This window comes from Notamacropus eugenii, chromosome 2 (assembly GCF_028372415.1).
Source record: "Notamacropus eugenii isolate mMacEug1 chromosome 2, mMacEug1.pri_v2, whole genome shotgun sequence".
NCBI classification, from domain to species: domain Eukaryota; kingdom Metazoa; phylum Chordata; class Mammalia; order Diprotodontia; family Macropodidae; genus Notamacropus; species Notamacropus eugenii.
Window position 1 is genome coordinate 82460117 of NC_092873.1, and position 7343 is coordinate 82467459.

The 7343-nt window shown below is 37.6% G+C and overlaps 1 pseudogene; it reads right to left on the minus strand.

Annotated features, from left to right (window-relative positions):
* Positions 1 to 1710: 1710 nt before the first annotated feature.
* Positions 1711 to 2648, minus strand: LOC140523595 (olfactory receptor 2G3-like; annotated as a pseudogene).
* Between the last annotated feature and the right edge of the window lie 4695 nt (positions 2649 to 7343).

Here is a 7343-nt window from a genome sequence, read left to right on the forward strand (position 1 = left end):
ACCAAAATCAGATATTGTAATTTGACCCTAGCATAGGGATGTCATTTTGATCCTCTTTGAGAATGAAGGATAACAACCAACTGGGGAAGGAAGGCAACCATCATAATAATAGTCAAATCCTTTATTCTTTCTGGAGATCACAATATTATCAAGACCCACTTAATTCTATAAGATAGACATCAGTATCCTTTAAATTACTGTATTTCCAGGTTGGCAGTTGCTGCAAAAGTGGTATCAGAGTGATTTAGTAACACTGTTTTGCCTTGTTGAAAAAGAACACTTCTATGTAAATAGTTCTGCAAGTTTTCCAAGACGTTTTCACTTTTTTGACATTGTGTTAGAGGCAGAGTGGTATCATGGTTAGAAGACTGGTGTGGGAGACAGGAAGACCTAACTTCAAATCCTGCTTCTGACACAGACTATCAATGCAACCATGAGTTTAGTACTTTACCGCTCAGTTCCTCAAGAAACTGTCTAATATTTTAAGTTAACAAACAAGTTGCAAATCTGAATTGGTGGAGGGGGTTTTGACACAAGATGTTACTAACATAAAATGAAACATCTATATCAAAATAAAAGAATGAAGAAGTGAAAGAATTTAGTCTTCAAAAAGCGTTTTAAAACAAAATGACAAATATTATTTTTCTAATTTTACATATGAGTAAACTGAGCTACTTGATTCTGATTTTGAGCAGTTTCACAGCTAATTATTCTAAAAAATGAAATCCCCTGAGTCTGACTTTTGTTATTCTATGTTTTTATTTTTACAGTAGATGTAATTGTCTTGAATGGAATGGAAAAGCAGAAAAATTTTCATCATGAAGAATATTTCTTAAAATAGAATGTAAGCAACACTTTTCTAAGACTAGAATTAGAATGAAGAATATTATAATAGGAAAGAAATTTTGTGGTTGTTTGTATATGAAAGTAAAGAAGAAAAGAAAAAAAAGAAGGAAGAAAAGAAAGGAAGGAAAAAAGAAAGGAAGAAAGAGAATGAAAGAAGTGAGGAAGGGGAAATGAAAGAAGAAGGGAGAGAAGAAAGGAGAAAAGAAAATGGAAAGGAGGGAAAAAGAGAGGGAGAGAGACAGACAGAGTAGATATTATAAGGACGAAGAAAATAATCCCTGCCTTTAAGGAGCTTATATTATAATGGGATGCCGAAAAAACAGAAGATGGTACCTATCTCAGGGGTTGTGGAGAGGGCACACTGAGGACCTTGCAGAAAATGACAATGACAAGGGTATCTAACTCCTGCAACATTAGGCAAAGGAAATCTTATCAGAGTGGGTAGATCTGGGAGAAAAATCCAAATTTCTCGGATAAAAATGCTAAATTGCTTTTTTTTTTTTGCCTTCAGATAGCACATCAGTCAACAAGAATCACTTACTGGAGCCCAGAAAAGAAAGAAATTTATTTCTTGGTCACTATAGAGAAAACCAAATTCTCCATCTATGACTAAATTCCTTTAAAAGCTCTCTTTTCCACCTGTTCATGACACTTTGATTTCTCTTAATCAAAAGATAGGAAGGATAATTATTATTAAATGAGGCTTTATGTCATATTCAGTGCCTTTAAGGCAAACATTGTAGTTTATCTTAAAGAAGCAATGCAACTACCCAGTTCAATGGAAATAAAATCAGAACAGACCTGCCTTTATTTGGTAGCCCTAGAGACATACAGAAATGTATAACAAAGTACTGACAAAAGGGTTTATGTTTGTCCAGGAGATTGGTTTTGAAACAGCAACCTTCTCACAGCTCCCTTAACGTCTTTGTTCCTCAAGGTGTATATTATGGGGTTGAAAGTGGGGGTGACCACAGTATAGAAAAGGGTAAGGAACTTTCTCTGATTCTGAGTATATTTATTCTTGGGCTGGATGTAGACAATGATTATAGCTCCAAAAAACAAGGTTACTACCAACAAATGAGAAGCACAAGTCCTCCAAATCTTCCGCCACTCTCCAGTTGACTTATTCTCATTGTGGTTCTAGCTATGCATCCACAGGAGACCAGGATAAAGCCCAGGGGCATCATAACATAAAGGATACTGGCTATGCAAAGCTCAGTCTCCAAGAAGGTGGTGTCAACAGCAGCAATTTTAATCAAGACTGGCTCCTCACCCACAAAATCATCCACCCTGTGGTGACTGCAGAGAGGCAATTTGAAAGTCAATATTGACTGAACCAAGGACTCTATGAAGCCACTCACCTAAATCATAGCTGCCAGTTGTTTGAGAAGCCTTGGGTGCATGATAATGGCATAGTGAAGGAGCCGGCAGATGGCAAGGTAGCGATCATAAGCCATTACAGTCAGGAGAACACACTCAGTGGAACGCAGCCCCAGAGCAATGTACAATTGAATGACACAACCAGTGAAAGTGATGCTCTTATTAGGACCTGCAAAGTTCCATAGCATCTGGGGGATAATGCTGGTGGTGAAACAGAGATCCAGGAAGGAAAGGTTGGAGAGGAAAAAATACATGGGGGTGTGGAGTTTAGGGTCCAGGTAAGAGACCAAGATGATGGTTGTGTTTCCCACCAGGGTCAAGATATAAAAGATGGAGATGATAAAAAGGAGGACCATTTCCAAGTGGGGCTGGTCAGAGAAACCCAGTAGGACTTTTGGACTGCTCTCGTTGGTCCTTTCCATTGTTTCTTAACTATGAGTTTCCTCCCATTCATTATTTCCATATGTCGTCCTGTGGGAAGAATACCAGAAAGTTTCAGTGATAGGTAATAAGTATAACTTTATGTTAATGGAATAATAGCTAAAGAAGGAGACAGGTGATTAGAAATCAAGATTATGTGCATAGGCACCAAAGGAGATCGAAACTAAATGCATCACTAAATGGATAGAATACAGAGAGCTGTTAGGCAGAGTGAGACAGATAGAAAGAGCTATCTAGGCAAAGGAAACAACTCAATTCAACAAACTTTTTTCATTAAACACTTTCTATATCTTTAATAACTAGGGACGAAAGAGAGGAGCAAGGGAGGGAAAGTACTGTAGCATAAAATGTTAGATGAAATCACATAACATATACAAAATGAAAGTTACAGTGAGATACTTAGGGATAAAGACTAAGTCTGTGATTTCTTTGGTAATCCAGAGTACATAAATTCCCTCAAGTAGTATACATCACGATGTTCTTTGCAACTTAAAAAAAAAAACAGTCTAGAACCTTAGAGGATAATTGACTTGATATCGATCACTGAACCAATATGTGTCAGAAGCAGGACATCAAACTAAATATTCCTGATTTAGAAGCTAGGCTGTCTTATATATCGTAGCTACCTCTGGAAATGGACATGTTTATCACAACATATACTCATAAAAATAGCAACACTCATTATTAGTTATGCGGAGATTGCTAAACAAGACACTAGTGTAAAATTTATAAAGAAATAGAGTCATAAAGAGATAGAGAGAAAGCGAGAAAAAAAAAAGATTGTCATAGACAAAGTCATTGCAATCATTATCACTATTATTACAAAAATCACAGTCTCTCAAGGGTGGACGATATATAGAAATAATTTAATATAACTTCTACGTGAAAAAGGAAACTTCCAAATATATACCCAGTAAATCCTTTACACATACACTCGACATCCACTTGAAAACTCTGAGGAATGGGAAACCCACTGAGGTTAGTCATTCCACTATTGAATGATTCCAATTTCTTCCAAGTTTTTTTCTTCTTGGAAACCTTTGCAGTTTCCTCTCATTGCTCTTAGTTCTCTAGATTGGGAAGATTAAGTCTTATCTCTCTTCTAAATGACATCTCTCTTGATACTGGAGGAACTTACAATGTCCCCTAACATCAGTTTGCCAAGCCAAAATCCACTGTTTCTCAAATTATTCTCTCATGAAATGATTTCTATTCTGTTTGCCCTCCAGTCAGCTTTCTTTGGGCATCTATTAATCTATTAATTTCTTCCCTATAACGTAAACCTAGAACTGAATTCAGCATTCTAGGAATGTTCTCAACAGGGTAGAGTACAGTGGGAAGGAAGACAGAAAGGAAAGAGGGAAGAGAGGAAGGGAGGAAAAGGACGAAAGGACGTAAGAAAATAATGAGAGAAGAAAAGGAAGGAAGGAGGGAATGAAGGAAATAATGAGGGAAGAAAGAAAGGAGAAAAGGACCTCAATGTATAAAATGATTTTGTTGACAAAATTTGATAATTCTGATGCTTACACTTATGTAACATTTTATCTTTCCAAATGCATTTATGTACATGGAATTTATTTAAAATAAATTGAAAGAATGAAAAGCCAAACTTAATCTGATCATCTGAAAATAAGTTACTTTCTACGAAGCATAATAAGTGCAAAAAGTGAAAATGAGACATAATCAGTCACGCTGTTCTGAGCTACTTCTCCCCTCTGTGTTCCTCTCTTTAACCAGACATAACTCCCAAACTCTCTTCTCTATCAAGAAACAATTTCGAAGAGTCATAGATTCAAAGTATTTCTGAACTGGAATAGATCTCAGATATTACTCATTTTATAGATGAAGAAATAGAATTCAAAAGCGATTATGTAATATCTGCAGTTCCATATCTCATTTGATTGCAATATATCCAGTATAACCTTCTTTTCCCTTCATGATTTCTGTCAGGACTATAAATATTCAGTGTAACTCTCCTGGATAAAACTCTGGTATTATACTGACTCTTCCCTCTCCACTTCTCATACCAACTTATTTCCTAAGTCTTGTCCATTCCGTCACAATAAAATCTGTCATATCTCTTTCATATTCTCACAGCCTCAACCAAAGTGAAGGCATTTAATGCTATCTTTTTGATCTATCACTAAGAGTATTTAGTGTAGTCTTGCATTTTCTCACTCCTTCTTCAGTTCATCCTGTATATACTGCCATAATAAGCATCTTGACTCATAAATCCAGCAATTTCCCTCTTCTACTGAAAATCTCAGGTAAGAAATGATGCAACCTCATTAAACTACTGTAATGAATGGTCAGAGAGTTAGAATAGACCTGCAAAGGTTTCTATATGTTGCCTTAACATTTAAGTACCTCCAAAAATTCTATGGTCAACAATTTACCCAATCAAGACTATTCTCCCACCTCAGTATATGCCTTATATTTTATTTCTTTCAAGCCATTGTTTACACTGCTTTCTAATTTGAAAGTGTCTTCTTCTACCTTTAACCTTTAAATTTCTACTTGTCCGTTAGATGGCACAAGAAAGGCCACTTCTTTCTGAAATCCTTCCATAAGTCCAACTCAAACCTAGTTGTGCACTTCCTTTGTACTTCTCATGAACTTACATAATATTTTGCACTACAGTTCTGTATATTTGTCATTCCAATACTAAACTACATCTTCATTAAAGTAGGGAATGGTTTCATCCAATTCTTATAACCCTTATGGAACCTATTTCAACATTCTGCACAAAGAAGATACTTAACAAGTGTATATTGAAGTAAAATGAAATAACATGAAATCCAGGGTGGAGGAACAACTCTTTTATTACATCTTTGCTGAGAAAATATGAGGACTGTATTAGATGGGAAGGCCCATATAAGTGAGTCAGGAGTGTGATGTGTCACACAACAAACAACACCATCATAGGATGCATCAGAAGAATAGCTTCTGAAAACAAAGAAATGATTTGGTGTTCCTCTTGTATTTTGTCCTGATCATATGACATCAAGAGTATTACATTAGGTTCTGTGCACTAATGTTTAAAATGAACATCATTAATATACACAGCAACCAGAGAATAACAACTAGAATGTTAGAGGGCCCTGAGACCACATCATACTAATACTGATTTACAGAACTTATAATGTTTATCCTTTATAAAAAAAAAAAAAAAGGTTCAGAGATGAACAGAATGAATTTAAGAATTTAAAGGGATCATCACTTGGGTGCTGGTTTGAAATTATTCTTTGGTTGCATAAGACAGATATTCTTTCTGACCTTAGGAAATTTTCGTTTCACTTCAAAACCAGTTAAGGAACAGGCAGGAGCCAAGATGACAAAGTAGAAAGACATACATATACTAGCTCCAAACCCACAACCCATAAAATACCTGTAAAGAAGAACTCCTAACAAATTCGAGAGCAGCAGAAGCTAAAGAACAATGGTGCAGAGGAGACTTCTGTCCCAGAGAGACCTGAAAAACTGACACGAAAGGTCTGTCATGCACTGGACCCAGAGCAGAACCCAGCTCTGCCTTGGCAGCGTGGCACCAAGGGGAGTAGATCTGAGCAGGCTTCAGGAACAGAATCGCCAGCAGCCACGCAGGTCCCTCTACCCACAGGCACCAAAGGTCAGTGCGAGGGTCTTTTCAGCTTGCTGAGAGGGGAGTGGGGTGTCTCCATAATTCAGGCCCCCTCGGGAGGCAGCAGCAGAGGCAGCAGCAGACAGAGGCTCCCAAAGCAGGCAGGAGTTCGGATCCATTGTTGAAGGTCTCCACATAAACACGCTGAGGGGACTGAGCCCCGTGAGGCCGCCCTGCCCCCACTTGGGCACCTGAACTTAATCTCAACTGAATAACATTGCTACCCCCGCCAAGAGCCCTGAGACTGGGAAGCAGCATTTGAGTCTCAGACCCCAAGCACTAGCTGGGAGGATCGGGAGTCCAGGTGGGTGTGGAGAGGACACTCAGAAGTCAAGTAACTGGCTGGGAAACTGCCCAGAAAAGGGGGAAATAGAATAAGACGATAGAAGGTTACTTTCCTGGTGAACAGATATCTCCTCCCATCCTTTCTGATGAGGAAGAACAAGGTTTCCCATCAGAGAAAGACACAGAAGTCAAGGCTTCTGTATCCCAAATATCCAAAATAAATATTCAATGGGCTCAGGCCATGGAAGAGCTCAAAAAGGATTTTGAAAGTCAAGTTAGAGAGGTGGAGGAAAAATTGGGAAGAGAAATGAGAGAGATGCAAGAAAAGCATGAAAAGCAGGTCAACACGTTGCTAAAGGAGACGCCCCCCAAAAAAATGCTGAAGAAAATAATACCTTGAAAAATAGGCTAACTCAGTTGGCAAAAGAGGTTCAAAAAGCCAGTGAGGAGAAGAATGCTTTCAAAAGCAGAATTAGCCAAGTGGAAAAGGAAGTTCAAAAGCTCACTGAAGAAAATAGTTCTTTCAAAATTAGAATGGAATAGATGGAGGCTAATGACTTTATGAGAAACCAAGAAATCACAAAACAAAACCAAAAGAATGAAAAAATGGAAGATAATGTGAAATGTCTCTATGGAAAAACAACTGACCTGGAAAATAGATCCAGGAGAGACAATTGAAAAATTATAGGAGCACCTGAAAACCATGATCAGAAAAAGAGCCTAGACATCATCTTTCATGAAATTATCAAGG